This window comes from Diceros bicornis, chromosome 8, assembly GCF_020826845.1.
Source record: "Diceros bicornis minor isolate mBicDic1 chromosome 8, mDicBic1.mat.cur, whole genome shotgun sequence".
NCBI lineage: Eukaryota > Metazoa > Chordata > Mammalia > Perissodactyla > Rhinocerotidae > Diceros > Diceros bicornis.
The window spans coordinates 70,776,852-70,799,947 of record NC_080747.1 but is presented as its reverse complement, the minus strand read 5'-3'; the positions used below and the strand labels follow the sequence as shown (position 1 = coordinate 70,799,947).

Here is a 23,096-nt window from a genome sequence, read left to right as displayed (position 1 = left end):
TAGAACTAAGTGAAAAAACCTTAAAACATGAAAATGATATTTTATACAAAGCATTCCCTCAGGTATCCTTTCCACAAATAACTTTCAATGGAGGTAAAAAAAAAAAAGCATGTGTTTATGTAACATGTAAAAAGAAATGTTTGTTGTTTGTGCTGTGGATTTTTTTTTTTTTTTGTGAGGAAGATCAGCCCTGAGCTAACATCCATGCCAATCCTCCTCTTTTTGTTGAGGAAGACTGGCCCTGGGCTAACAACCGTGCCCATCTTCCTCTACTTTATATGGGATGCTGCCACAGCATGGCCTGACAAGCGGTGCATCAGTGGGCGCCAGGGATCCAAACACGCCAGCAGCGGAGCGCACGTACTTAACCGCTAAGCCACAGGGCCGGCCCCTCTGCTGTAGATTTGATTGCGACTCCTAGCCACCCTGTGTACAGCAGAGCAGAACTCTGCCCGGTCTTTTTGCGCCATCCTCTCATCTTCTGGCGCTATATCAGACAACGCTCTGCTGCTGTTTCATAGGCCAATTTTTTTGGAAGTGGGTGGCCAGGTCCTTCTTCCTAGTCTGTCTTGGAGCCGAAGCTCTGCTGAAACCTGTCCACCATGGGTGACCCTGCTGGTTTGAAATACCGGTGGCATAGCTTTCAGCATCACAGCAACATGCAGACGCCACAGTATGAGAACTGACAGACAAGTGGTGTGGTTCCCTGACCGGGAAATGAAGTGGGGCCATCTTAACCACTAGACCACTAGGGCTGGAAAAAAAAGGGAAATACACCATCTACCAATAAGGAAAAAAACAAAGAAAGAATACTTTTAAATGAAAATAATTTGTTTCTATTTCTACTCAGAACACACTAAACCAATAAAGAAAAATTTGATTATTTCAGGTGTGTTAAGGAGCTCGTGCAGGTGAGATGAACTCAGGATGCAGTTTCTTCTAACCTGTGCATCAGTGGTTAACAAGTGTCAAACACCATTAAAACTCATGACATAGTGTTAGCTTCCAACCATCTCAAGTTGTTTAGAAATCTTATTTTTGTTGAAGGGGATGACTTTCCTTGTGGGAAAAAATAAAGTCTTTCATGCATCTGAATGTTCAGTTAAAACTAATAAGATGGTTTTCTGCTGGAAAATTCAATCATATCACAGGACAATTAAGAGACTCCATATGGAAAAGAAAAAAACAGCCTTCACCAGATAGGAATACCTTGAACCAAATTCCAACACTTCAGTTGAAATGATGATTTTCTCTATTTCCAGACCTGAAACTGTTGTAGTACACAAGGGCAATCAAGCTGTTGGTTAGACTCAGAGCATACTGAGCACTTAAAATATGGCAAATGGGAATGAGGAACTGAATTTTAAATTGTATCTAATTAAATTAACTTAAAATTCACCACATGTGGCTGGGAATACTACATTGACAGTGCAGCTTTAAGGAACTGAGGGAAATATGCGTACCTTCAGTTGATTCAAATAGGAAAAAGTCCTGTAGACAGGCATATATATAGACGCTTCCGAGACAGAGGTTTTTTTTTTTTTTAATTCTTGTGATTTATATCTAAGAACGGACCATAATACATAAAATGTTGCTGCATTTGTGGGAATCAAATTTACTATACTCACCTTATAGAGAGGACTAGAATACTGGTTCATAAGTTGGCTCCATGTTGTAATTTCTTAGGGACCTTCCAAAAATATGGATGCCTGGGTCTCACCCCGCAAAGATTCTGGTTTAATTGGTCTGGGCTGAGTCTGGGCATAAAGATTTTTAAAAGCTACCCAGGTGATTCTAACATGCAGCCAGAGTTGAATACCACTAAACTAGAAAGACAATAAGAAACTCTTTATTAAACGTTGCTGCAGTATGCAACCAAAGACATTTCTTTGCTGGTAGGCAAAGAGGGCCTTTCGACAACACAGATTCAAATCAAAACCCCTGAGGGCTAAATATGAGTTACACGCTCTAAACATTCAGGAATGAGTAGACAATCAGCAGTTTTCATTATTATTGAATGTTATTCACTTATGTAAAAGAGATTAGAAAGGAAGGAAATAAACCAAATATTGAGTGTCAACTTGCACTTGCCACTTCTGCATATTTATCCTCAAAATACCTTGGCAGGTAGATATTACTAAATTATTTACAGATGTGGAAAGTAAATTTAAAAATGCTCTCTAGGATTTGGACACATGTTTGCCAGAAAATAAAGTCCACACTCTCTATACTACAGCAGGATTCTCTCTGAGGGAGTTTGTTTCAGTAAACTTTCACAATGAAATCCAACAAAAAAGAAAAAGCAGGATTCAGTGGTGGAGCACAGGATAAGGCAAACACACTTAAAGAGGTGACTAAACCCATCCCTGTTCCTGTATTTCCTAAGCACCTGACAGCAACCCCTAGGAAAAGCATGTTCATCTATGGTTCAAATCTATACCAGCCTCTATATCAGACCATTTAGGAGTTGCTGCCTTTTAATCCTAAGAAGTTAAACAATTGGTCTCCTACTGCCTCCCAAGTTATTAGCTATAGTCACACATTCTTTGGACAGGACAGAACACGATGCTCATTCACGGTGCCTGACACTAAACAGGAATAAGATAGGGGTCTTAAAGATGTTTTCATTTTGACCCCTAGACTCAAAGGACTACTGGAACTCCTTCCTCCCAGAGCGGTTTACAGACAACAGTTTTGATGTGACATATTTACAGTGAGTATGGAACTTTTACTTTAATTTAGGTCACTGAAAGTCCTATATTAATTTTCTCATTAAAAGCTATCTTTTTTAAATCCAGTTCCTGAGTTGTTCAACTCATCTTAATTTTCAAATTAAGAGAGACAGGTTCTCAGAGAAAAAATGAGAAATCTAGAGCAACAGATCCTCAGCCTTCCCATCAGCACTAACCCCTGTATCCTGAGACCCAATGTGTTTTTCTCCTTTTCTAGGCCCCTACCTTGTCAAGTGACATTAACTTAAATGAGTCACACTTGGTTACATCAGACGCAGGCTAGGAGAATACCTTCAACTCAGTCTTCTAATTGATGGCAGACTTCTCCCAAAGCATATTCCAATATAATATGTTGACAGGGCCGGCCCACGTGGCTTAGCCGCATGCTCTGCTATTGGCGGCCCAGGTTCGGATTCCGGGCGCACGACGCACCACTTCTCCGGCCATGCTGAGGCCACGCCCCACATACAGCAACTAGAAGGATGTGCAACTATGACATACAACTATCTACTGGTGCTTTGGGGGAAAAAAAAAGGAGGAGGACTGGCAATAGATGTTAGCTCAGAGCCGGTCTTCCTCAGCAAAAAGAGGAGGATTAGCATGGATGTTAGCTCAGGGCTGATCTTCCTCACAAAAAAAAAATAAAATAAAAAATAAAGAATATGTTGACAGAGGTAACTCCTAAATGCACTGGCTTGGAGTATAGTAGTGTTTCTTTTCAATTTCAAATGGTATTAATTACAGTTAAATTATACCACAAAACATGTTTTGTAGTTTATTTAAAAATTACAAACTCTGTCAAAAAGAGGAAGCAGCATTGGGGCCGCCCAGTGGTGCAAGCAGTTAAGTGCATGCGCTCGGCTGCGGTGGCCCAGGGTTCACCGGTTTGGATCTGGGCGCGCACCTACGCACCGCTTGTAGAGCCATGCTATGGCGGCATCCCATATAAAGTAGAGGAAGACGGGCACAGATGTTAGCCCAGGGCCAATCTTCCTCAGCAAAAAGAGGAGGATTGGCATCAGATACTAACTCAGTGCTGATCTTCCTCACAAAAAAAAAAAAAAAAAAGAGGAAGCAGCAGGAGCTTATCCCCAGTGGTCTTCTCTCCAGCCTGTTTGAGGCTGGGCAATAAGGTGACTTGAAAAAACATATACTACTCAATTGAGTGAAATGCTCCCCTATCCAATCTTTAACCTATTAAAAGCGGAATAAAGCAAAGATTTGACCTCTTTTTCTTAATAATAAAAAATACATAATTTCCATTCATTTGAAGATTGACACCTGTCATCTAACGAAAACCAACTGATTAGCCAATTCTCACATTCACTTCCTGCATTTAAGAGGCATGCCTCCAGCCAAGACAACGTAAGTTTTATAACTTTTGACTCCTGTCATAGTATCAAAATCTATCCTTTAAATTGATACTGGTTTTAATGGTTTGTGTATGTGTGTGTTACTTGTGACATGAAAAGCTATTTATAAATATTTTTGACTGCTGGTAATCACCCTCCAAAAAATAAGTAGGCTTTACAAGCAAATAAAAATTTTGGTGGGACGAATGTAAATCCAAAAGACAAACCTACATAATGGTTAAGCCATAATTCTTTAATTCTAAAAGTGAAAGACGCTACAAATTAGTCCCTTTTCTCAGTAACACTAGATATTTTTCTATTTTTAATTCCCGCTACCATCCTACCCTCTCCCGGACACATACTCCCACAAAGCCCCTAGAACAACGTTAGAACACAATGTTATGAAAAAAGTATAATAAATTTAGAATTGGATGATAAAGCAGTCAATTTGCCTCTGTATGAATTTACTGAATATATGCATGAACTTAATAAAAAATGCTAATGATATTAAAACGAGAAATTATTCATATCATAGCACCAACAGAAGCAACCAATGAGCACCAAGCAAGTTTTCACTTTGACCCTGCCAACCCAGTTATCAAGAATTTGGGAAAATACCAAGGCTTGTTTCATAATACAGCGACTTTTTTTTTTCCTCATCCTTTAGTAAACTCTGTAGATAAAAAATTTTAAATCTTGCTAATTAGTTACCAGTGCCCTTCAACCCACAGATCAGGTGTCCTAGATTTTGTTTAGATCTCCGCCTTGAAAACAAACCCGATTGCCCCATTTTCTGAGAAGTAAACTCAGCTCCAGGCAGCTCCCTATGAAGTCACCGCGTTTGTTGTTTCAAAGATGCAATTAAACGAAAATGACACAAGGCTGGTAGAAGAGACTAGTTGGAAGGGTATGGAGGTGTCGATCACATACGCGTAAGGCCAATGAAACTGCACTGCTGTAAATCTATTTTAGTGGTAATATTTCTCCCCATTCCCCCTTTTCCAATATATTCACGACAGAGCGAAATTAAACTTCGTAAGAATTTTCTCCACTTTACCCAACTTTAGCTTTCCAGCTTTCTGTACTACAGTACCATGTAATGAGCAAAGGGAGGGGGAGCGGTGAACTAGAGCATGGAGAAGAAAAGCAATAAAGAGCTCGCATCAGGCAGTGTCTCTCCCTCTGCCTCCCTTCCCCACCACCCCACCCGCTCTCCTCCGAGCCCTTACATATACACATTCTTCTGGGCGGCCTCTAACCACACCATGTCCACAATCATTTACAGAAATTAGAAACAGACTCCGGGAGCCCTTCCCTTAGCACACACAGAGCAGAGCTGTACTAGCATGATGGGGCAATGTCACTTCATCTCTCCCACAATCTCTTACTTCCCCTCTGGGGTTTCATTCCCAAGAATCCGGCTTTCCCCCGTGGGGAAGGTGGATCCACCTAATTCCCAATTAAACTTCATCTCATCCTTCTCCACCCCAGTCACCCCAACCCCCCTCCAACATACAAAAACACCCCACCACGAAAACCAAAGAAAAGTTCCTTCCGCCAGGACAACAGAAGAGTTGGTTTTAGGGGCTGGAGCAAGAGCGAAGAGGAAGAGAGCGAGGGCGGTGTACTTTGCTTTGCACTTCTGCACATGCAGTGCAGAGCCCGGGGCCGCGCTCGTCCTTACCGGCTCGTCCGAAGACGCGGTCCTGCTACAGGAGCGCCGGGCGAGGGCTGCGGGGACGCGGCGTCGGGGCGGGCCGCCGGCAGCCGCCGCGGGCGCCGAGAGCCACCACTTCTCCCCCAAGCGGCTGCGGGCGTGGGCCGAAGGAGCTGGAGAAGGAGCCTGGGGAGGGGGAGAAGAGGAGCAGCATCTCCTCCTCCTCCTCCACGCCTCGGAAACGCCCCTCCAGCGGCGACCCCGGCCAGCCGACCGCCTGACCCCCGAGCGCTCGCGCACCTTCTCCGCCCTCCTGTGCTCTGCGCGCCTCCAAGAGCTTCGCCAAGACCCTCTGGCGCGGGGCGGCTCAGCTCCTGCAGCCCGCTCCGAGCGCTGCCCTGGAGGCTGAGGCGGGCCGGGGAGCCAGGGAGTGCTGCTCGCCAACACGACGGTCTCCAGGGACCGTGACCATCGTGTGTCACCCTCGCCGCGCAGCGACTGCCGGAGCTCCTCGCACAACCCCGCCTCCACCTCGGGCGGCCGCGCCGGCCCCGCCCCCGTTCCTGTCACTCAACCCTTCCCGGGCTCCGGGAGGTTCGCGGAGCTCCGACCCTGCGCTCCTTTCGGCCTCATTGGTCCGCCGGGCCTCCAGCCCCGCCCCCTCCCTAGGGACGAGGTCGCCGGGGAGACTAGCGCCCCGGTTCCTATGACAACCGGTGCCTCGGGCCTGGCTTTTGCGTTCTTCTGGCCAGCCAGACTTTCTGGTTGATGGCCCGGCAGCAAAATTCTTAGCCCCTGTAGTGTGGACTCGTCATTTCAGGCCAAGTCGAAAATGCGGCCGACCGCCCCCACACTTCCAATTTCAGAAACAGAACTTTACGGCTCTGAGGAGTGCGAGGGAGAGTGAAGAATGCCTACTGCTTGCTCTTCCCCTCTCAATCTAAATAACCCCTCCTCCCCTGTCCCTCCCCTGCCTCCAGCCTTCTTTCCATATCCTCACCTGGCCGATTTGAGCTTTGAAAGGGTGAAGAGAAGAGGAGAGTGAGAGAGAGAAAGAGGGAGCAGGGCTGTGCCAGCCCCCTGCAGCAAAGAGCAACTTGGAAATGGCGGGGTCAACGAAAACAGCTCGGTGAGTGTTCCCACAGCTGTAAAGTGATCTTCAGAGGTGTGGTGGCTGCACTTCATCAACCCCAAATGCCCTCGGGAAAAGTCAGTTTCTCATATTTTTGAAAAAAGTATGCAAATTCTTGTCCTGTTATTTTCCCTCTGAAACTAAGCTAATCCTAAAGTTAAAAAATTTAAGTAAAAGGTTTAACATAATCAAATCAAATAAAGAACATCCATTGTTCTATATAGGACTACACATTACAACGTGGCAAAGGTATGCCCTAGCAGGTATTCCCATCCTGCAAGCTAAAAGATTTGGGTTTCAGCAATTTTCAAGGAAGTATTGCTGAATTCATGAGCAAATGGTATCTTGTCATTTATGTTTCAAAAGATTGGGTTTATGCTCAGAGGTACAAGATAACCTAGTCCACTCTAGGAAGGGGACCTGGGGGCAGATTTAGTCTTGAACACCTAGTGTTGAGCCCAGGGTAAATCTAAACTTCATGGCTGTCTCCAAAATGGAGAGCTCTGAGGCAAAGTTAAAGCTGCACACCTAAGTTCCCTAGCCCCTGAGGCTGCTGTACATGTGTGATGAATGAGGGAATTAATAGTAATGATTTACCTTTGGCGAGCTCTGAGTTTTTATTATCTCATTTACTAAATGAATAACTGTGATGGCTGTCTTCAGTCAAATATGCCTCGCAAGTGTGCATTGAATGAAATTACTCACAGTGCTAAACACAATGGAAAATGCACAGCAGAGGGCCAACCCGTGGCTTAGCGGTTAAGTGCTGGCGCTCTGCTACTGGCCGCCGGGGTTCGGACTGGGCGTGCACCCCACGCACCGCTTCTCCCGCCATGCTGAGGCCGCGTCCCACATACAGCAACTAGAAGGATGTGCAACTATGACATACAACTATCTACTGGGGCTTTGGGGGGAAAAAAAAGGAGGAGGCTTGGCAATAGATGTTAGCTCAGAGCCGGTCTTCCTCAGCGGGGAAAAAAAAAGGAAAAAAAAAAAGGAAAATGCACAGCAGAATTTTAAGATAAGGTCCCTGCCCTCCAGTAGCTAACCACAGAGCCTAGGAAAGAAAACCAGGACTCTTGAAACAATTTCAGAACAATTGTAGCAAATGAGAGAAAGCCTGTGGTAGGTGGAATGGGCTGGGTTAGTCAGATTATGGAGGAGGGGAATTTAAACTGGGTTTTGAAGGTAGGTCATGAGATGAATGAAACAAAGATGAGGAATGACTGTTGAAAGACAGCAGAAAACTGAAGAGCAGAGCAGGAATAGAGTGGGGAAGGTAAACAACAGGGAAAGGATCAGCCTGGTTGAACTGGAGACAGAAGTGGGCGATGGGAGCCCTTTCTCCAGCCCTTCCCCTATTTTCAGAAATAGAAGTTTTTAAGTGTTCCGGTTCATGTTTCAGGGTAAGTGAGAGAGAGAAAGAGGTAGGTTTGTAAGAAGAAAAACCTTCATGGAACATCTGCCTGTTTGCCACTGAAAAAAATTCATATGTTTCTTGGAAAGAAAAGCAATGTCCTTAAGACTTGGAATAGCTTATGAGTTCATGTCAGAAAGAAGGTATAAAGAGTAAAGTCTTGGAAATTTTCACAAATGTAGACAAACCACAGTGTTGTGAGCTTTTTTTTTTTTGCGTTAAGGCCATTTCAGGTGGTTGGCCTCAAGGCATTTTCACCAGTAATCCTTCTGTTTTGTAGGAGCTGAAAGGCTGATTTTAAAACAAATAGCTATGATACCAAAACTTGATAAAGAGTACACAACAGAGAAATCTACAGGTTAATCTCCTTTTGGATATAATGTAAAATTAAAATACAATATTAACAAATAGAACCCAGAACTGAATTACAGATGATATGCCCAATTTAAAAGGAATTATGCCAGGTGTAAAGAATGATTCAATAATAGAAAATTTATTCATATAGTTGACTATATTAATAAGTAAGTCAAAGGCAAAAAACTGTATGACATCAACTGATGTCAAAAAGGATTTTGTAAAATCCAGCATCATTCTTTTTTTATTTTTTATTTTTTCGGTGAGGAGGACCAGCCCTGAGCTAACATCCAATGCCAATCCTCCTCTTTTTTGCTGAGGAAGACTGGCCCTGGGCGAACATCCGTGCCCATCTTTCTCTACTTTATATGGGATGCCGCCACAGCATGGCTTAACAAGTGGTGCACCGGTGTACGCCGGGATCCGACCCGCTGAACCCGGGCCGCGGCGGCAGCGGAGCGCAGGCACTTAACCGCTAGTGCCACCGGGCCGGCCCCTCCAGCATCATTCTTAATAAAAACTTTTAAAGAATTTAGAATAGATAATTTTAAAATGTGTATTTTATACCAAAGGTAGAAACTTGCTTTATAATGAAATACTACAATTATTCCCATTGAAGTCAGGAACAAGGCAAGAATGCCCATCATCATACCATGTAAGAAAATGATAGCCAATGCATTTAGATATGGAATAAAAATAAGAAAGTAAATACTGAAAATAAGTCAAGATTGTCTTTTGTTTGCAGATGATATGAAAACCCCAAGGATTAATTGAAAAACTTTTAGAAGTAATAAAAGATGAGTTAAGGTAAGCAGTTATAAAAACTAAATACAAAAATCAAAAGCTTTCCTATGTGTAAATCATAACCAGTTAGAAAATACAATATAAAAAGAATCCTATTCACAATAACCACAAAAAATTAAATAGCTAAAAATAAATACTGAAAGAAATTAATAAAACTTACTTAAAAATGATAAACTTATGAGACAAAAATATTTGACTAAAGAGCTATAGTTTTAGATTAAATACCAAGATTCAAACATTGTATAATTATATATTTTTTTAAAGATTTTATTTATTTATTTTTCCCCCCAAAGCCCCAGCAGGTTGTTGTATGTCATAGCTGCACATCCTTCTAGTTGCTGTATGTGGGATGCGGCCTCAGCATGGCCGGAGAAGGGGTGCGTCGGTGCGTGCCTGGGATCCGAACCCCGGGCTGCCAGCAGCAGAGCGCTCACACTTAACCGCTAAGCCACGAGGCCAGCCCTATAATATCTTTTAAAAGTCATCTTATCTCCAGTACAATTCTTTAGCGTTTTTATGTTTTGTTTTGTTTTGTTTCTTGTAGGGAAAGATTCGCCCTGATCTAACATCTGTTGCCAATCTGCCTTCCAGTGATGTTGCAGTCATCCCAAAACAGCTGGAAAGTTTGATAGCACATTGTGTTTCCCCACCCCTCACCAACACAGTTTTATCAAACTTTTTTGACCTTTGCCAATCTAATAGGTACAAAATGCTGTCTCATTAGAGCTATAATTTTCATTTCTATTATGAGCATCTTTTTGTATGCTTACAAGCCATTTTATTTTTTGTTACCAAAAATATTCTCCCATGTTTTCTTCTAGAATTTTTGTGGCTTTGTTTTGCGTAGTTTATTCTTTGATTCATATGAAATTTATTTTGGTGGTAGTAGCAGTTACCCAATTGTCCCCCAAAACCTTAAAAGAACTTGTAAATTTTCATACATAAAATATAAATCTTCTATATAGTAATAAAAAACAATTCAGAAAAGCAATGAATATTTGAAAGTAAAACAACTGTGTAAAGAAATAAAAATTAAAACAAAAATAAGATATGTATAACTATCAAATCGGAAAAATATTTTTAAAGACATAATACAGTCGTGCACTGCTTAACGACAGGGATACTTTTAAGAAATGCCTTGTTAGGTGATGTCGTCATAGTGCGAACATCATAGAGTGTACTTACACACACCTAGATGGTACAGCCTCCTACACACCCAGACTATATGGTACTAATCTTATGGGACCGCTGTTGTATATGTGGTCTGTCGTTGACCAAATATTATGTGACACATGACTGTATCTGGTATTGGTGAAAATATGTGAAATGGATAACGACACATAATTGTTGGTAGGATTATTCCATTTGGGAGTGGAATTGCAATGTCTTTTGTAATTTATAATGTTTAAACCCTTTATTCCATTTTGGAAATTTATCCTATAGAATATTTACATACATAACCAGAGACACGATCAAGAATATTCATTGCAGGGGCCTGCCTGGTGGCGCAAGCGGTTAAGTACTCACGCTCCGCTGCGGCGGCCTGGGCTTCGCCGGTTCGGATCCCGGGCGCACACCGACAGACTGCTTGTCAGGCCATGCTGTGGCAGGCGTCCCCTATAAAGTGGAGGAATATGGGCATGGATGTTAGCCCAGGGCCAGTCTTCCTCAACAAACAGAGGAGGATTGGCAGATGTTAGCTCAGGGCCTATCTTCCTCACAAAAAAAAAAAAAAGAAGAATATTCATTGCAGTGTTGTTGGTAGTCATAAAATTAAAATCAAAATAAATGTCCATAATAGTGAAATGATTAAATAAACTATGGTCCAGTCATATATATTATCTAGTGACAAAATCAAGTTGTACAGTATGGTCTGATTTCTGTTCAAAAGTACAAGTATCTATGTATATGGCAATATTTATACTGTTAACAATAGTTTCTCTGAGGATTAGAATTGCAAAAAACCTTGCATTTCTGAAATGTTTTTATTTAGAATCTTTATGACAAGCGTGTGTTACTTTTGTTACAAAAGGTCAACATAGATTATCATTACTAATGATAAAGAAATTAGATAGCTAGGCATAACATGAATTTAATTGAGCTCCCAAGTGGCCCATGGGCCTCAGAATATTCATCACTTAGGGACCATCTTTGTGACACACTTTAAGTCAGGAATATTTTATGTGGGACCCGTGGATCACCCCATAATGGGCCCCTGGAAACTGTATTCCAAGAATGTGTGTTTGTGCATGTTTCTAGGGAAAGCATCTATACATTTTGACAATTCAGACAGGGATTCAGATCTCTCCAAAATCTTAAGATTGTGTGCTTTAAATGCCAATGATTTTAAACATGCCACCTTTTACCTCAAAGGTTGAAATGAATTCTGGGCTAATCTAAATCTGTAAATAGCAGTATTTACCCAGCTGGCTTTTTGTGTTCATCTCGATGTGAAATATTTGTATTCTGGCTTGTACCAACTATGTTAGTGTTTTCCCCCTTGAAGCCCAGAAACATATTATCCTTTCTTGCTTACAGAGTAAAGACTGTGATGGGAACTTTGCCCAAGCGAGAGGCAGAAGCAAGATAAGTTATCCAGCAAAATGTGAGCAGGTAATTGGAGCACAAACTCTGAACAGTGCTTAAGGAAGACTTTGTGAGGCAGTACTAACACTTCCAAGTGAACCAAGAATTAGCCAGGGAAAAAATGCAGTGATGGAAACCAGATAGGACTACAGTTACTCTCAGGTCCATTGAATGAACAGGGTATTTTCTTTTGGTAGTAGCTGAACTCACTGTAAAATGTGAGAATTCCCCTAGGATGTGGAGTTACATGACAGCAATGGCACAAATAACGGAATGTTGGGAGGCAGCCTAGGAGCTCAGTACAATGAAAGCACAGCATTTGCACTCAGAAGATCTAAGTACAAATCTTGGCAAGCCACTTAACTTCTCAGACCATCGTTTTCCTCATTTATGAAGTGTGGAAATAAAAACAGGTGACATGTTCCACACATAATAGCCTGTAATGTTCTTTCAGTATTCAGCAGGAGTAAATGAAATATGTGTATGAAAACGATTTGTAAACTTTAAAGCACTGCTTTTAAAAATCAAACAACAGGGGCTGGCCCGGTGACACAAGAGGTTATGTGTGCACGCTCTGCTGTGGCGGCCCGGGGTTCGCCGGTTTGGATCCTGGGCGTGCACTGATGCACCGCTTGGCTAAGCCGTGCCATGGCGGCGTCCCATATAAAGTGGAGCAAGATGGGCACGGATGTTAGCTCAGGGCCAGTCTTCCTCAGCAAAAAAAAAAAAGAGAGAGGAGAATTGGCAGATGTTAGCACAGGGCTGATCTTCCTCACACACACAAAAAATCAAAATAGCAACAACAAAAGCTGTACAGATATTTGGAGTTGGTGTTTTTTAGACTTATTGAGAAAAAAATTTTAAATAATCTTTTTCATTCTGAAGAGAAACTTTAGAAAATATTTATTAGGTACCAGGGCTAGTTAATCCTATGAAAGGTTAAGTCAGAAACATTTAATTGTGTTGCACCTATAACTTTCACTCTTCTTTGCCTACCAGATTCTTAGCTGTTTTCCCATTTATCCCTTCTGGCCCCAAACTTACCAGGGCTTGTTAGTTCCCTAATCAGGGCTGGCAGCATGTGGGGCTAAAAGCGTGTACCTGCTCCTACTTGATTTGCCAGGTGCCCAAAATATTTCCCTCACCAGAATGCCTTGGCAGGAAATTCTTACTTCTAGTCCCTAATGAGTTAAACTGCAAAGGTGTTAACTTTAGAAGGTCAAACTTAAAATTCACTTTACCTTCCAGCTTGCTTTCTTTGCACATTAGTGTGGATTGGTTTATCAGATTAGGTAGTTGTCACTTTAAACCCTGAGGGTGAGAGATACTGGAGAGGTAAATTTTAATTAATGAAAGGGGAGGAGGAAAGAGGGGAAGCTAGTTTCCGTGTGAGTGGAAAGAGAGAGAGGGAGAGAGAGGAGTTTGGTGAGGAGAGGTATGTGGTATGAGGGTGACCCTCAGGGCTGATGATACCGAGGGAGGGGATCAGGGAAGTATATGTAGTGCTAAAGGGGTGTGGCACTGAAGTCAAACTGCCTAATTCACAATTTTTACTAGGGCTGGTCCTGTCTCTGACTCATTTCTACTACTTGTCCTGACAAGTTACTTAACCGCCTATTCAATCTGGTCAAAGGGAGTGTGGCAAATAAGCATAACCCTTCTGTTTTTTTGAAACGTATCCCTGTTTGAACATACACAAAGTCATTTAATAGGAATATGCTGTCTCTAAATCTGACCTATTGGGACTTGCCTTAGGACTCATGACTGCTAACTTTGATTTTTTTAAGTGTTCCCAGAAATGGAAACCAAATCAGAAGTTAAGCTTTCTAGTTTATGTTCTCTTTTAAAGAGGACGATTTCACACGACCTGATGGGAGTGAGCTGCTGTGCAGGAAAGTTCATCATTAAAGGCTCTGTTAGGTGGAGTTGGAGTGTTTAATAAAACAAAGCATCACTTCGTAAAAAATTTCTTAACAGTTAATTGCCTTGATTTTTACCTTTTCCCCTATAATGTCTAATAGAAAAACTTAGGAGGAACATGGTCTTATCTACAGAAACTAGTTATCAGTTGAGGGCCAAATGCAGACTTATGATATCTATATAAATGGCAGAAATGCTGAACCTGCCCCATTTTACAACCGCATGAAGAAAAGAAATTCGTTTTAGAGAGTTGAAGCTGTTAGGATGAGTAGTTCTTTAGTTCATCTAAAAACTTAGAGAACTATAAAAAAATGATACATATGTAACTGAGGAATTTTATTTTTACTAAAAACCTATCATTATACATTTATTAGGCAATTTTCTGATGCTGGGCCAAGGCCTTTCTGACTGTGAATCTGCTGCTGAGAATTCCACGTTGCCTTTTTTACATAAACCCTTTGCGAATGCGAAATCTACAATTTTCTGTTTTGGTTTTTGTTAAAGGAAACATAGAACCTGAGGACATGTGTGAAATAATATGATTTTAGAATACTTCTACATTTGTGTAAAATATTCTTTTTTTCTTGCCTCTGGTAATTTGTGGCAGTAATTTGTCTTTCCATAGCATGCAACTTCATTTTTAAAAATTGTGGTAAAATATCCATAACATGAAGTTTACCACTTTAACCATTTTTAACTTCATTTTCAATAGGAAATATCTTTTGCACTTATACTTAATAAAGCATATAAAAATTCAATTACCTAATTACATTAGCAAGAATAACTCACATTAAGAGTTTGGGAAACTAAAAATTGAGTTTTATATAAGCTTCATAGGGGCAGAGTTTTTGTCTTATTCACTGCTGTGTCCTTAGCTCCCAGAACAGTGCCTGCCACTTAGAAGGCACTCAGACACTGTTAGGGCAATGAATGAATGGCTCTTGGTAGTTATAACTCAGCTGCAGGAAGCGTAAATATGCAGATTACTATGATATAGCCCACTGGTAAATATTCAGAGGCCACGGGCCTGTGTGTTTTATAGAGGGAATGGAGAACATTAGTTAATCTAGTGGTTTCACTGAATGAAAGTCATTTAATAGAACTTCTACTTTATTTTGAAAAATCCCCATATAATACTTAGAATAATATCTTATATGCAATAAGTGTTCAGAAAATATTAATCTTTGTTGATTGTTGGTTGATCTCTTTATTCATTCCTCTTACTCTATTGAGGGAGGGAGAGAGAGAAAGGGGGAGAGGGCAAATAGAAGAGATATTAATATTGCATATATAATCTTGGAGTGTGGAAGGGAAAGAGACTTTTCTATCCTCTCCCAACAGTTACTAAACTATGCCATTAATATGAACTCTGTTCCCTTTGATCAGAGAATATACTCCAGTTACTCAGCTATCAATAAGCATTCTCTTCCTTCATTGCAGTTTGAATGATCCTCCTTTCTTTTGTCCAGTTCTCTTAATGGGAAAGCCTTCTCAATACTACCAGTGGCAGCTTGAATTAGATGAAAGGTTCAAGTATCTGTTAGCCAAAAACCTGTTAGCCAAAAATCACCATCACCAGCTTGGGCTATGGATTGGATTCCAGTTACATTAAATTATATACCATAAGACCCGCAGACTCCTTAAAATGTCTCATCTACTTCCCATCTTTCCAGGATTCACATGTGCTCTGTAATGTTTGTCTTTGTTCTGTACTCAAACCTTCTCCTGAAAGTCTAGTGCCTGAACATCACTTGCAGTAGGGAGCTTGCCACTTCCGCTGCTGCTGATGCCCTTCGTGAGAGAATCAGTGTTGGTGTCAAGGGGATTGTCTCTCAGTGCTCCAAAGCTGCCCACCAATGAGCCAGAGCTGGGCTGGGCTCAGCTGCAGAAGCAAGGCCACCGCTGTGCCACACTTTGTCACCTGGTTCTTAAAGCAGTGGTGCTTGTGATCATTATATTGTAATGTCTCTGATGAACTTAACGATTTTAAGTGGATAGAAGTGAAGAGAAGAGTCACTATGCCAGGCCTATCCCTTTACTCTCGTCACCCTACACACACACTCAGACACACACATACTCTTTCCCTGATCTTCAGCCAAAAATAAAAGCACTTCTATGCAAAAAACCCTTCAAATACATGCTTTGAGAGATCACCAGCCCCCTCTTTCAGCTAACAGCCAGACTCTGCTAATCAGAATATTGCAGGAAGATGCAGTGAGGGATCAGCCCCCTTCTCTTTAATTAAGATAATGGAGAGATCTTCTAGTTAAAGCATAGTCATTTACTTTGGGCACCTGACCATGTTTTTCTCGGTAGAATATGAACTCTTTGAGGGCAGTGCATCAGAAAGGCTGTTGGCTCCATGTAATAGAATATCTGATAAGCAGTGGCTGAAATAGGAAGGATTATTTTTCTCACATAAGAAACCAGGTGGTAGGCAACTGCTTCTGATGTCCAAGCCGGGGTTGCTGCAATTCTCTTTGCCGTCCTCTTGCAATCATAAGATGACTGCAGTAACTCCAGACATCCAGTCCTCTTTCAAGACCGAAAGAAGGATGGAAAAGTTTGGGGCCAGTCTTGGCTGTTCCTTTTTTATATATATATAGAAAATTAAAAGCTTTTCCCAAAAGACTTTGCTCCAGTACCCTTTCACCTTCATGCTATCGGCCAGAATTGTGTCCTCCTAACTACAAGAAAAGCAGGGAGGCAGGTACTTAGCTTTCCTATCCTCTAGTGAAGGCAGACACAGGAAACAGGGTTTAGAAATGGATATTGGTTTATTTAGGCAATCATCAGTGTCTGCTACTTTAGTCTCCCCAGTATGGGGGTACTGCAGGCAGAGTTAAGGTTCAGTGGGTGGTAAGAGTAGGGTGAACAGGTTATATGGATGTAGTAACAACAAGTTTTTCCATGAATCTTTAAGTAAACAAGCAAGAACTTCATGAGCTATTTCAATTTAAAACACATTTTAAATGAATTATTTTTCTTAATAATACAATAATATTTTTATAGAATAATATATTAATTTTCTTTATATCACCTCAACAATTGGATTGATAACATGTTTGACTATACCCACAGTAGTAAGATCAAAATATAAATGTAAGTTATCAACTAAAATGCAAAAATCTTATGAAAGATTAAATTTTATGTAAAGTATCATTGGTTTCTCAGTTACTGTTGAAAATTTCCTATCAAATTACAAGTCTTTCGGGGTCCATTGGTTTAGTTCTCAATTTCTGTTTGATGGTCATCAGTGCCGGGCCACTGCCTCTCTCTTCCCCCACAGTGCTGTATAAGTGTGTTTTTTTTAGATGACACAGATGATTATTTCAGTCTTGCTCTAGTTATAGATTAAGCAAAGTAAAATTTAATAGCTCTAAGGCACAAAAGGCCTGTTTTGGAGGGGACAACAAAGAGGAGCCAAGGTAGTTAATTTGGTATGATCATGAATGAAGTTAAGGTTTGCGTAGTTTTGGTAAAACCAAAGTCCTAAATTTATATTTGCATGATATGTGCAAAAACTCGTAATTTTGTCTGTTTCATTCTACTATTGTAATCTTTCTCTGAAAAGCATGTATTTATATTAGTAATTTGGCATCTAGCCCTTGAAAATAATATAATTTTATAGTGTAGTTATAACAGTGTAAAGAAAAATGTATTAGCTATTTTGCCTTGAACTTTTAAAATTTCTTCTTCCAAAAGGGATTGTTTTTGACTTTGAAAGAGCTAGAGATTACTTTTGGCTTACCTTTTCCATTCTTTCATAAATAGATTTGATGTTTGTTATTACTTTCATTTTTACAGGCCACAAACATATATTTCTTATACTTTCGAAGACAAAGGAAAAAGCCTGTAGATTTGCTATGAAGCTCTTGAGAATTTCTATTACACTTGGCACCCTATTAATAATATTTTAACAGAAAATAAATTTCTATTTGGGTATCAATTCTGCAAATCGCTAAGTTCACATGCCACCTCGGTGTTTGAAGATATGTATGTGTGTCTTACCATGTTTTAATAATTTCTAAAAATTTATCAATGCTAGCTAATAACACACAGGAACGTGCAGTTTAACTGTTATGTTGTGCTTTTATTCCTATTAATAATGTTTTAAAAAATTGATAGTCTGTTCGAAGATGCATGGGTATGGATTGTGTAAAGAATTTAAAGTTCTTACATCTCGTCATCACCAAAAAGCACACATACACACAATGACAAACAATTGAAAGAAAGATAACATGAGTATGCAGAACTGAACAAGAGTGAACATACAAATTTGTTCAGATAGAAGACCCACCAGGAGGATTTGATGTGACTGAAATATAATTGGTGGAATTTTAATGAAGTGCTTACCGGTTTTCTTTGTTTTCCTTTTCCTGCTTGTGAACATACATAATTTTCATGGAAGAATCTTGATTTAATTTTCTTAATTAGAGATCTGATATAATCTATGTCTGACGGTTTTTATTATATTTTTGATAGCACATTATTATTTTTTAACTTCTGGAAAGTTGGAAGGGGCATATGCCTTCCTTGCTTATGGTAGTTATTCAATATATATTTAATTTCTTCTAATTATTTTAGATATGTTGAAATTTTTTCTCTCCCTGTTTGGAGGCATAGAGCTGATCTTTCCATTTCTTTCTGTAGTCTTTTATTTAAGACAAGGATATGTCCATATGCCTTAAGAAATTCAAACAGACATGGGGCAATGACTTCTGATTGTCTGCTAGGTCATCTCCCTATGTTCACAGTAATTTCTTTTCTCAGTTGAAATAAAAGAGGGCCAGTGAATTTAATATATACTCCAAAGATAATATTAATTTGAATTGGAATACAAGACCATTCATTCAAATACCATTGGCTGTAGAATAGTGATTTTCCTGTGAGTGTAGAAGAGGCTTTGCTCTTGGGAAGAATCTTGGAGGGGCCGCAGAGAAACTCACACTCTCCTTTGATTTCACAGGTCCGGGCCAGATCAGCCTGACTGTGAAGGCCTGTGAAGAGGAGTACTCCTGGGTTAGCTTAGTGGGTGGTTGTTATGTGCTGCATTTTTCTTTCTCTTCTCTACCAAGTCCCCATTCTGAGGTCCACTCAAATATGTTTCCAGTTGAGCAGTCCAAGTTGCATGGAGTTTGGGGGATGGGAAATTAATGGAAGAAAGAAAGGTGGAAAGGTTTAATTATTTACATAATTCTAAGCCCCTTAGTTTCCCATTAAAATCTTGTTGAAAAAAAATTTGATTTCAATGTGACTACTTAGGCTTTTAGCATTTGTTTATGATCTTTGACTATACCACAAGAATGATATTTTTTGAATATGAGAAATTAAAATCTTTGAGAAAGCGTCATATTATTTAAATTTTAAGTAATTGCTATTTAGCAGTACAAAAAATGATATAAAATTTAGGCAAATTAAAAACACTGATTTATTTTTATATAAGGGATATTGTTAGGTCTCATTATGAATTTGTTTCCAAACATACTATTTGTTAAAGTACAAATTTTCTTTAAGTTGGCTTAACTAGTAACTTAAAAAAAAAAAAGATCTTAAAGACGTAGAAAGTGTACACTTGACTTTAAAAATATTTTTCTTTTAGTATACCTGAAAACTGAAAAACTTTTAAAAGTTGTTAAATAATTATTTAATAATTGTTGAGTAATTATTATGGCAGTCAGTATCTTTAATAGCAACGTAATCTCTCTAGACTTAAATTTTCTCATTTGTTAAGTGATGAGTATCTCTAAGATGGTCAGACTTTAACTAACATATTAAATTTTATTCCAATGTTGTTATGTGAAATAAAGCAAGAAATAGAACAGTGCATATGGGAAATATAAGAAAAAAAATATGTATATACATACATACATGTATATCTGGATTTGCTTGTATTTACATAAAGAAATACTGAAAAGATTCATGCTATTAAAAATGGTTACCTGCAGGGCTGGCCCTGTGGCTTAGCAGTTAAGTGCATGCGCTCCGCTGCTGGCAGCCTGGGTTTGGATCCCAGGCGCACGCCAAGGCGCCGCTTCTCCGGCCATGCTGGGGTCACGTTCCACATACAGCGGCTGGAGCGATGTGCAGCTATGACGTACAACTATCTACTGGGGCTTTGGGGGAAAAAAAGAAAAAAGAGGAGGATTGGCAATAGATGTTAGCCCAGAGCTGGTCTTCCTCAGCAAAAAGAGGAGGATTGGCATGGATGTTAGCTTAGGGTTGATCTTCTTCACCAAAAAAAAAAAAAATGGTTACCTGCAGAGGACAAGAGAGGGAGGAATGGATCGAATGTGGACAGCAGCAGGAGCAACACTTCTTACTGTATGCATTTTGATGTCTTTTTGCTTTTTGAAACATATGAAATTACCTAGTTAGAAAAAAGAAGGCACATGTAGAGAACCTTAAACAGGAAAAGAGATACCCGAGGAAGGAAAGTAGAGATGTGAGGCAGGAAATAGAGATGGGGAAGATTCTTGCAGATGGCTTTTCTTTTCCCTGAGAGTAAAGAGTGAGGTAATCTGCTGATCCAATGTATTGCTGTAGTAGTGACATGGACTTGGTATCTTTCTTTTTCGTCTTTGCAGTGTATCCTGTTAAATTAAAGATATATTGTTACTGGTACATATCTTTACATATATTGGGGAGTGGGTGAGTTTCCAAGTTAGATTTGTATTTTCTATATGGATTTTAAAAGATCATGTGATATTTATGAATTTAAAAATAGTTATTAAGAATAACAGTGTCATCCTTATTTCACTTGCTATCAATGTTTTTTAAAATAACTTCGTTGTTCCTTTAATATGGATGCTTTTATGTATGTAATGATAGAGTTAGTAATCTATCATCTAGTAAAGCTATTTTTTCTTGTTTGCTCATAATAAGGTTTGAAATAACTTTTCCATTAAGAATCTGGATCTTCAGGATTTTCTGTCTGAAATGCTTCGTTATATTGCAAGTTGGAACTTGATCTGCAAGATGTCAATCGAGACGAAAGTTCTCTTTTTGTATATTCTGTCCTCCATGAACATTTTTCCTTCTTTTCATTCATTCAGCCAAAATTTACTGAGAGACAACTCTTATAAAACTGCATTTTACTAAATACTTCTAAAATAAGGGAAACAATGATTAAGCTGAAAATAGTCTATGATTTGAATGTTCATAATTATTTTAACATTTAAAAATAAATAGAATTCAAATAGTTCTTCAGATCTTTTAAAAGAACCAAAAAACAGACAACACTAAAAAAAAAATAGTCCCCTGGCTTTTATTTGCCACCCCAGGTTATCTCTCCATAGAGGCAGCTACTTTCAACTTTTCCAGCTCTTTCTTCTGATATTAACCTTCGTGTTTCTAAATAACATCCTTAGGCTGCTGTTGAGAAGCAGCATAGTGAGGTGGTCAAGAGCTGCTAGAATTCAAATCCCGGCTCTGCCGCTCACAATTTCTGTTCATCTTGGGCAGTGTTTCTTAACAGGCATGATTGACGTTTTGTGCGAGATAATTTTTTGTTGTGGGGAGCTATCCTGTGCATTGCAGGATGTGTAGCACTATCCCTGGTCTCTACCCATTAGATGGCAGTACCACCCCCACCCCACCTGTAACAACTAAAAATGTCTTCAGGCATTGCCAAATGTCACATGGAGGGACAAACTAACTCCCAGTTGAGAACCACTGATCTTGGGGAAGTTAAGTTTTCTGTGACTTTGTTGTCTCATCAGCAAATTAGAATTAATAATAGTACCAACTCATAGGACCAATTTGAGGATTAAATGAATAGCATTTGTGAAGCACTTACTGCCTAGCACACAGTAAGTATTCTATAGATGTTTGCTAAATAAATACAATCATATTTTTAATTTTTCAACTTTATATTTTATCCATTAGACTTCCATTCCTCCTGTTTTTCTAATACAATTATCACTATTTCTGTTTATGTCAATATTCAGCCTTTATTATGATTATGACCATGTAATTACACAAAACTGTCGCATAGTGTATTACTGTATTTATTTCTATTCAGTATGTTCATTTTCTTGTACTATTTTCCTTTCCTCCTGGAGTCAATAATTGCCTCTTTTTCTGTTTGTTTAGTGTTCTGTGTAGGTAAATATCCCTAAACTGTCTATTAAAAACATAAATCTGCTCTTAATAAGATTGGACACATTTGACAAATTAACAATTTTTCCCCCCTTGAAGACATTCTTCCTAGAGCTTTGCATTCTCCTGCTCCAGTGTGGACTTGTTGCTCTCTAGGCCTGCTACATAGATAGCCTCTGGAATTTCTTTGCACCATTTTCCTGGGATTCCTCTTATTTTGTATTGTGTGTTTGATCTCCTATGTCTGCATCTTATGCCTTTTTCTTTCTACTTTACTCCTTTGATTTGATGGAATACATCCTCCAATAGACCCTTTGAATGTCTAAAAATATATTTATTCTAAATATAATGTTGGAAATTATTTTCCCTCAAAATATTAAAGGCATTGTCCCATTGTCTCTTAACTTTCAAGTTTGCAGTTGTAAAATTTGATGCCATTCCAGTTCCTGAGTCCTTGTTTGTAAATTCTTTTTCCTCAGTGGAATGTGTGAGATCTTTGTCCATTTTGTCCATGGTGCTCTGAAATTTCACAATGACGAGCATAATATAGGTCTTTTTGATGTCATTATGCTGGGCATGGGAAATTCAGGCTTTTTAGTTTGGGGAATTTTTTTTGTGATATAACTCCGTTAATTCCTCTGCCTGACCCCTCCACCCTCAATATCTCTGCTCTCTCCTGTGGAGCTACCATTAATCACAGGCTGAACCTCCAATTTTCTTATGCTCCTCCTGCGTAATTTTCTTCTCTTTGTCTTTCCTCCTCCATTTTCTGCAAAATTTTTTGTCTTTTTTTTTTTTTTTTTGGTCTTATATCTTCAATTGCAGGAGCTTTTTAAAGTGGTTTGAATGATCTTGCAAAGAATATACAGTGTTATGTTATTTTTCCTAGGATACGATATCTTCTCTCTCTGAAAGTACTACTGATACTTTTGAATATTTTCTCTCCTCATTGTACTCTGTTTCCTCCAAGTCCCTTTTTTTCCTGTTTATTTTGGTCTTATCTTTCATGTTAGAGATTTCTTTCAAATGTCTTGTGATCCTT

General features: G+C 39.5%; 1 protein-coding gene and 1 long non-coding RNA gene across 12 annotated transcripts in view; one reads left to right on the top strand and one right to left on the bottom strand.

The window, feature by feature from the left end:
• PTPN13 (protein tyrosine phosphatase non-receptor type 13) overlaps positions 1-6,247 on the bottom strand; it is a 206,755-nt gene extending 200,508 nt beyond the window's left edge. For 8 of the 11 annotated variants that reach the window (XM_058547446.1, XM_058547449.1, XM_058547451.1 and 5 more), the window contains exon 1: positions 5,769-6,247. The gene's annotated coding sequence lies outside the window, so the exon portion shown is untranslated. The remainder of the gene's footprint in view (positions 1-5,768) is intronic. The other 3 variants (XM_058547447.1, XM_058547458.1, XM_058547455.1) reach the window with 3 other exon arrangements.
• Positions 6,248-6,463: 216 nt separating this feature from the next.
• On the top strand, positions 6,464-14,420 carry LOC131409764 (uncharacterized). The gene is made up of 3 exons (XR_009221002.1): positions 6,464-6,870; positions 11,987-12,061; positions 14,329-14,420. It is a non-coding gene; the product is annotated as an uncharacterized LOC131409764 (long non-coding RNA).
• Positions 14,421-23,096: the final 8,676 nt, after the last annotated feature.